The sequence below is a fragment of the Silene latifolia genome, chromosome 3, assembly GCF_048544455.1.
Source record: "Silene latifolia isolate original U9 population chromosome 3, ASM4854445v1, whole genome shotgun sequence".
Lineage (NCBI taxonomy): Eukaryota > Viridiplantae > Streptophyta > Magnoliopsida > Caryophyllales > Caryophyllaceae > Silene > Silene latifolia.
Window position 1 is genome coordinate 2,878,301 of NC_133528.1, and position 6,000 is coordinate 2,884,300.

A 6,000-nucleotide genomic window follows, 5' to 3' on the forward strand; every position below is an offset into this window, starting at 1 on the left:
CGCCTCTGGTGGTGCGTTCCCGAATTCCACCCGGCGCCCACCGAGTCTTGCCTCCGGTCGGATCTGTCCGACCGTGATCTATTATTCTCACGGCGTTTTCCATCGGACCGCGAACCGTTGTTGTCGCGGCGTTCTTCGTCTGGCTGTCCTGATGGTGACTCCTCTTTTCGAGTGCTCGGCTTCGGGGGATCTACCCAGTCTTGTGATAGTCTTCTACCTTGATGGCACAGGTCGGCCGCCTTCCCCGCGGCGTCCCGGCTAAGCCTCCGCTCTTGATGAGCTCGTTTTTTAAGGCTCCCCTCGGGAGGCCCTTCATCAGCGCGAAGGCCGCCAGCTCGGGATTAATTTCTCGGATCTGCTGGACCTTTCCATCAAACCTCTTCACGTAGCTTCGGAGAGACTCGCCCCCCTCCTGTCTGATAGTTAGGAGGTCGGAGGTCTCTACGGCCCTTCTCTTATTGCGGAGTCTTGGGTTAGGAAAGCGCCCTTCAGGTCGGCGTAGTAGTACACCGAGCCATCGGGAAGCCCTTTGTACCGGCTCCGAGCCATCCCATGCGAGTTGTTGGGAAAATTCGGCACTGGACCTCGTCGGGCTGCTCCCCATACCGACATGTAAGACTCGAAAGCCTCGGCGTGGTCGGTGGATCGCTATCCCCCTTGTATGATAGGGGTGGCGGTTTTTAGCTTGTTTGGCACCGGGACTTCTAGGACGTAGGCGTTGAGGGGTTGCCTGACCACGTGTTGAATGACACGTGGCGATCGGCTCCTCGCATCCCTATCCTGGCTTCTCCCCTCGTAGCGGGAGGGGCTCCTTCTTCGACTATGACTCTTTCTCCAACTCTGCTGAGTCGGACTCCTCTGGCTCCTTTGGGGTATGCCTCGTTCGTGTGGCGGGGACGCTGTCCTTCCGCGAGTGCGGGAAGGACTTAGGTCTACCGCGCCCACTTTGGGCTCCCCCGGCGTCTTGACTGGGTCAACTTCTCCTAGTGCTCCGTTCAGATTTCTCGGAGTCACGTTTTGGGCCCTGTTATCCTGGACGGTTTCCGCCGCTCTTGTCGGTGTGACAAGTGTGAGCGGGCGTGTTCTTTGATTAGGTCCGGGAGCATTTTTAGCTTTTCTACGTCAACCACATGCCCCATGATGGTGACCTGGTTGGTTGGCACCGGCGCGTCGGGTATTATTGGCATCCCGAACTCCGGTTGGACTACTCCGCCGGTGGAGGGCTGCATGACTCCGGAGTTGTTGAAAGCGTCATCTTGGTAGAACGCGGTTTCGTCGGTCACGACTGCGTCTTGCTGTTTCGACATTTTCTTGGCTTTTTGGGTGGGTTTTTATTTTGAGTTTTGTTTTTGTTTGGGAATGAATGTGACTAGCTTCTAGTGTCGATCTCCCCACAGACGGCGCCAATTGTTCCGGGTATAATTCCAGAGCAGTGATTAGTTACCACCCGTGGCTTGTTGAATAATGTCTTGAGCTGAATCCTTCTTGCTCCTATCGTCCCACTCGGCCTCTCCTGCAACAATGAACGAACCGAGGGCTTGGTCGTGCCAAGCGTACTCACTCCGACGCTCAAGTCAGTAAACTTAAAGGATTAAGCTGTGTTACTTGGCTAGATGCGTATTGTAGAGAGATAAGGGAGATATTACCAGATGAATAGTGTATTTAGGTTATAATTGTGAGATGCTTTCCTCAATGAAGGTTGAGGAGTATTTATAGACTTTCACCTTTTGTCACGTAGTGGCCAAGTGGCCAAGTGGCTAGCAGGTGGAAAGACTGATCTACCCCTCGGCCGAGGGACCTATGGCAGGCCGGCGGACAATGTTGACTCGCCGCCGAGGGGTCTTGGATATGAGTACGCGGATGTGTGTCCCTGGCCGGCAGGTTGTCACGCCGAGACCAGTGTGGCAGCCGATGGGATGCATCGGCTAGTCTATCTAAGTCGTTGACTTGCTGTGGATATCTTTGATCTTGCTCAGTGTGTTGACTTGGTCAGCGGTGCAGAATATGCCCCATCACATTTAAACAAATATAAGCAACTAGCGCTACTTGCTTAAACAAAGCTAATTTATATGGACATTTCCAATGGTTTGTCCACTAGCTTGTAATATTTAAAAATTGCAAGTAAGTCCCTAAAGCAAACCATTGGACTTGCTAGAAAAATCCTAACCATTTTAGTAAAATTGTAAAAGAAAAATAAAAAGTAATAAAAGCAGTTAGAGCAACTCCAATGGTTTAACTTGAGAATTTACTTGCAATTTCTTAAAATTGCAAGTTACTAGTTTAACCATTAAAGTTGTTTATGTAGACTTGCTTGGTTTGGGCTAGTAGCTCCATTAAGCAGTTCATAGACTATACATCTGAGGTAGTACCTCTTATTGTTTATTTTCTGAGTTTTATTTTAAATTTTTTGAGTTCTGCTTTAGTTTCAAAATTTTGAGCACATTTACTAAAACATTACACTAAAAAAATATAATATTGCTCAAAAACTATATTTATAAATGTTAATATGCTCAGAAAAAATGTGTATATGCTCAAAAACTACAAGGTTTGAGGTACTAACTCAGATGCGTAATCCTTTTTCGAGCTACTTGCTTAAATGGTCCCACAACAAATAATCAACCAATAGGAAAATAGTGGTTCTCATATTTTTTTTATTTTTTTTGTTTTAGTTTTCTACTTTTCTAGCTAGTATAAATGTACCTAAACCATTGGAATACTTTGATTGCACAAAATTATTGTAGGTTAAATTATGATATGACAATGTTACGCTAGTAGCAACTAGCTTACCATTGTAGTTGCTCTTACAATGAACATATTTTACGTACACACCTAACTTTCTTCATTTAATTTAACTTTTCTAAAATGAACTTATAAGATTCAAATTGAACTTTTAGAATTTTGAACTTATGGATCTGAACTGAATTTACAATATCTGAATTATTCTAAACTAAACTTAAAAGAGGTAATTTTAAGTCAAAAAAACATATTTAAACTCATGTATGGTATAAAACAGTGTGATACAATAATACTAAACTAAGTGCACTATTTGTTAAAATTAGCTGAAACCTGAAAACGTATCTAAAAATTAATAAGTTATCTAAAACTTGAAAAGGTAACTGATAAGGTAGCCGAAAATTTGGAGTTGACAAGGTAATTGATTATATAAACAAATGTTTGGCGAATTAGCTAACAAGGTAGCTTATTGTGGTAAAATGACCTAAAATGATATAATAGTTAATATTAATGATTGAATTGATGAAAAATGAATATAAATTAGAATTAGCTACCTGAAATGTTAAATCTATCCTATATAGCATTTCATTAAATAAGTTACTTGTCAAACACTACACATATATAAGCTGCCACAAAGTTTGGTCAAATAAACTACTTTGACCAAATAAGATATCTGAAATGTACGGCCAAACAGATCATAGGTCAAACTGCTATTTAATAATATGAAATTAAGGTATATTTTAATAAAATGATCTTAAAATTAATTAGAATTAATCATTTTGGATTTTGGGTAAACAAATTACATTATGTTTTTTATTAAATAAAGAACTAAAAATATATGATGGGGCATATTCTGCACCCGCTGACCGAGTCAACATATTGAGCAAGGTCAAAGATCCACAGCAAGTCAACACCTTGGACAAACTACTAACCGACGCACCGAGTCTCGGCTGTCACTGGGTCTCGGCTAGGCAACTAGCCAGCCGGGAGGCACATCCGCGTACTCACATCCAAGACCCCTCAGCATGGAGTCAACAGGGCTCGCCGGCCTGCCATGGGTCCCTCGGCCGAGGGTAGAACAGTCTATCCACCTGCTAGCCACTTGGCCACTACGTGACAAAAGGTGAAAGTTTATAAATACTCCTCAACCCTCATTGAGGAAAGGATCCAAAAATAAACAGTTAAACACACTAATCTGGTATAAACTCTTTTATCTCTCTACAATATTCCTTGTGCCAAGTAACACACAACTTAATCCCTTTGAGTTTACTGACTTGAGCGTTGGAGTGAGTTCGCTCGGTGCCAAGCCGAGCCCTCAGTTTGTTCATTGTTTCAGGAGAGGCCGGAAAGAAGAGTCAAGCAAAGTCCTCATTCTACAAGCTTACGTGGTAACAAATCTGCTCTGGAATTACACCCGGAACAATATATAATAGAAATTTAACTTTTTCAAAATCATTTGGAGAAGATGTCATGAAAAGTTGGAATTATTATAGGATTATACATCCAGTTGTATCATGCATAAACATAGTACAACCAAGATATAAGAATCCGAGCTAATATGTATTCTTTCTGAGCTAATTCAAAGTTCATGTTTTTAATGTGTAAATGGATGAACTCAATACTTTAACATAAAACTCGTATTCCTTAACATAAAGCTCAGATACTTTATCACAAAGCTCAAATTATACACCGTACAACATATATAACTGGTTGTATAGTTCATGAATTGAGTATAATACAAATTACGATTATTATGTACATATATTCTTTTGTAAGGCGGTCTTATACACGAATATTGTAGAACGGATCTTATACTAAGAAAGTAATAGCACCTTTTCATCTTTATGTGCCATTTTTACGTTTGTGACTGAGATCCGTTTTACAAAATGTTAATGTAAAAAATGCTCATATAAAAGATCAACTGAATTATTTATAGATAAATAAATTGAGATTATTTATGTGAATTTTCAATTTAAAGAAATCATTGTACTTCTTCAATTTAGGCTATGTTCTTTTGCCTGAAAAGAGCTTAACTGAATTTAATGAAGCTGAATTGAACTAAACCGAATGTAGTTAAACTGAACTGAAGTAAAAGTTATTTTGTGATAGATAAGCTGAATTAAACTGAACTGAATGAATCTGGACTGAACTGAAATGAGCCTAAATTAGCTCTATAAAATCAGAGCCATACTATTCATAGTTTCATACCGGTTGATTAGCAAGTCAATTTTGTTTATTTTGGGCTATAATTTGGAGCATTTGATTTGAACTTTGGACCAATTTTGCTGTTGGGCTGTGTCGATCACATTCAGTCTCCCCACATGCAAGTAATATCACAGTTCATAGTCCATTTATCCACACAAAATCATTCCAAAAATTGCGCCAAGACAAAACATATTGTAGAGGAAATTGTTACAAATCGAGTTAGTCTACTAATTAAATTTATTCTATTTCTAATTATACACGTACTCTGTGATAATGTGATATGGAAGTAAGATAAGAAGTTAAAATAAATCTAAAATTATACACGAATGTTGCTTCTTGATTTGTAATCATGAATCGGAGTTAGCCAAGATGTACAAGGCTTGTTCAACCATCGAATGGGTGAGTGAAAACTCCTAGATTAAGACAAGTATTCCTTTGTAGATGTGTTACATCTACTATCAGCTTAAAACTCCACATCATTGCATATACAAATACCTGTGCAAGGTGACTCTACAAATAATACTCCATAACTATTACAGTTTTATACTATATTAAACTAAACCAGCCTCACACAAGAGCAATTGATATATGTCTCTATTTGATATACCGCACTCACTCAGAGGCGTTTTTACTTTTTAGAGGGGGTGCAGTGGGTGTAGATCATCTGCACCCTCTTTCCTAAAAAATAAATAGAATTTTGTTTAGTAAAGTAGCATATTCGTATTAATAATTATGTGGATCTAGTGGTTGTTGATACTAGTTTTATAGTAAAGGTCATAGATTCAAACCTTGTATTCAATAATTTTTATTTAATGTTATTTTACCATACATTATTTTATCCAACCAAATAAGAGATATTTCATATAACTCGATATTTTATCGCTAGAAAATTTTACGCACCCATATCCATTAAATCCTAGAATAACCTTTGCACTCACCTGTCACTAAAATACAAACTAATGTATAAAATACATCTTATTTTAATCATAAAAAAATAATTAGATTCTTTAAGTATAATTACGGTACAATGATTGGTGAAACTTTATTTGATTTTTATCGTAT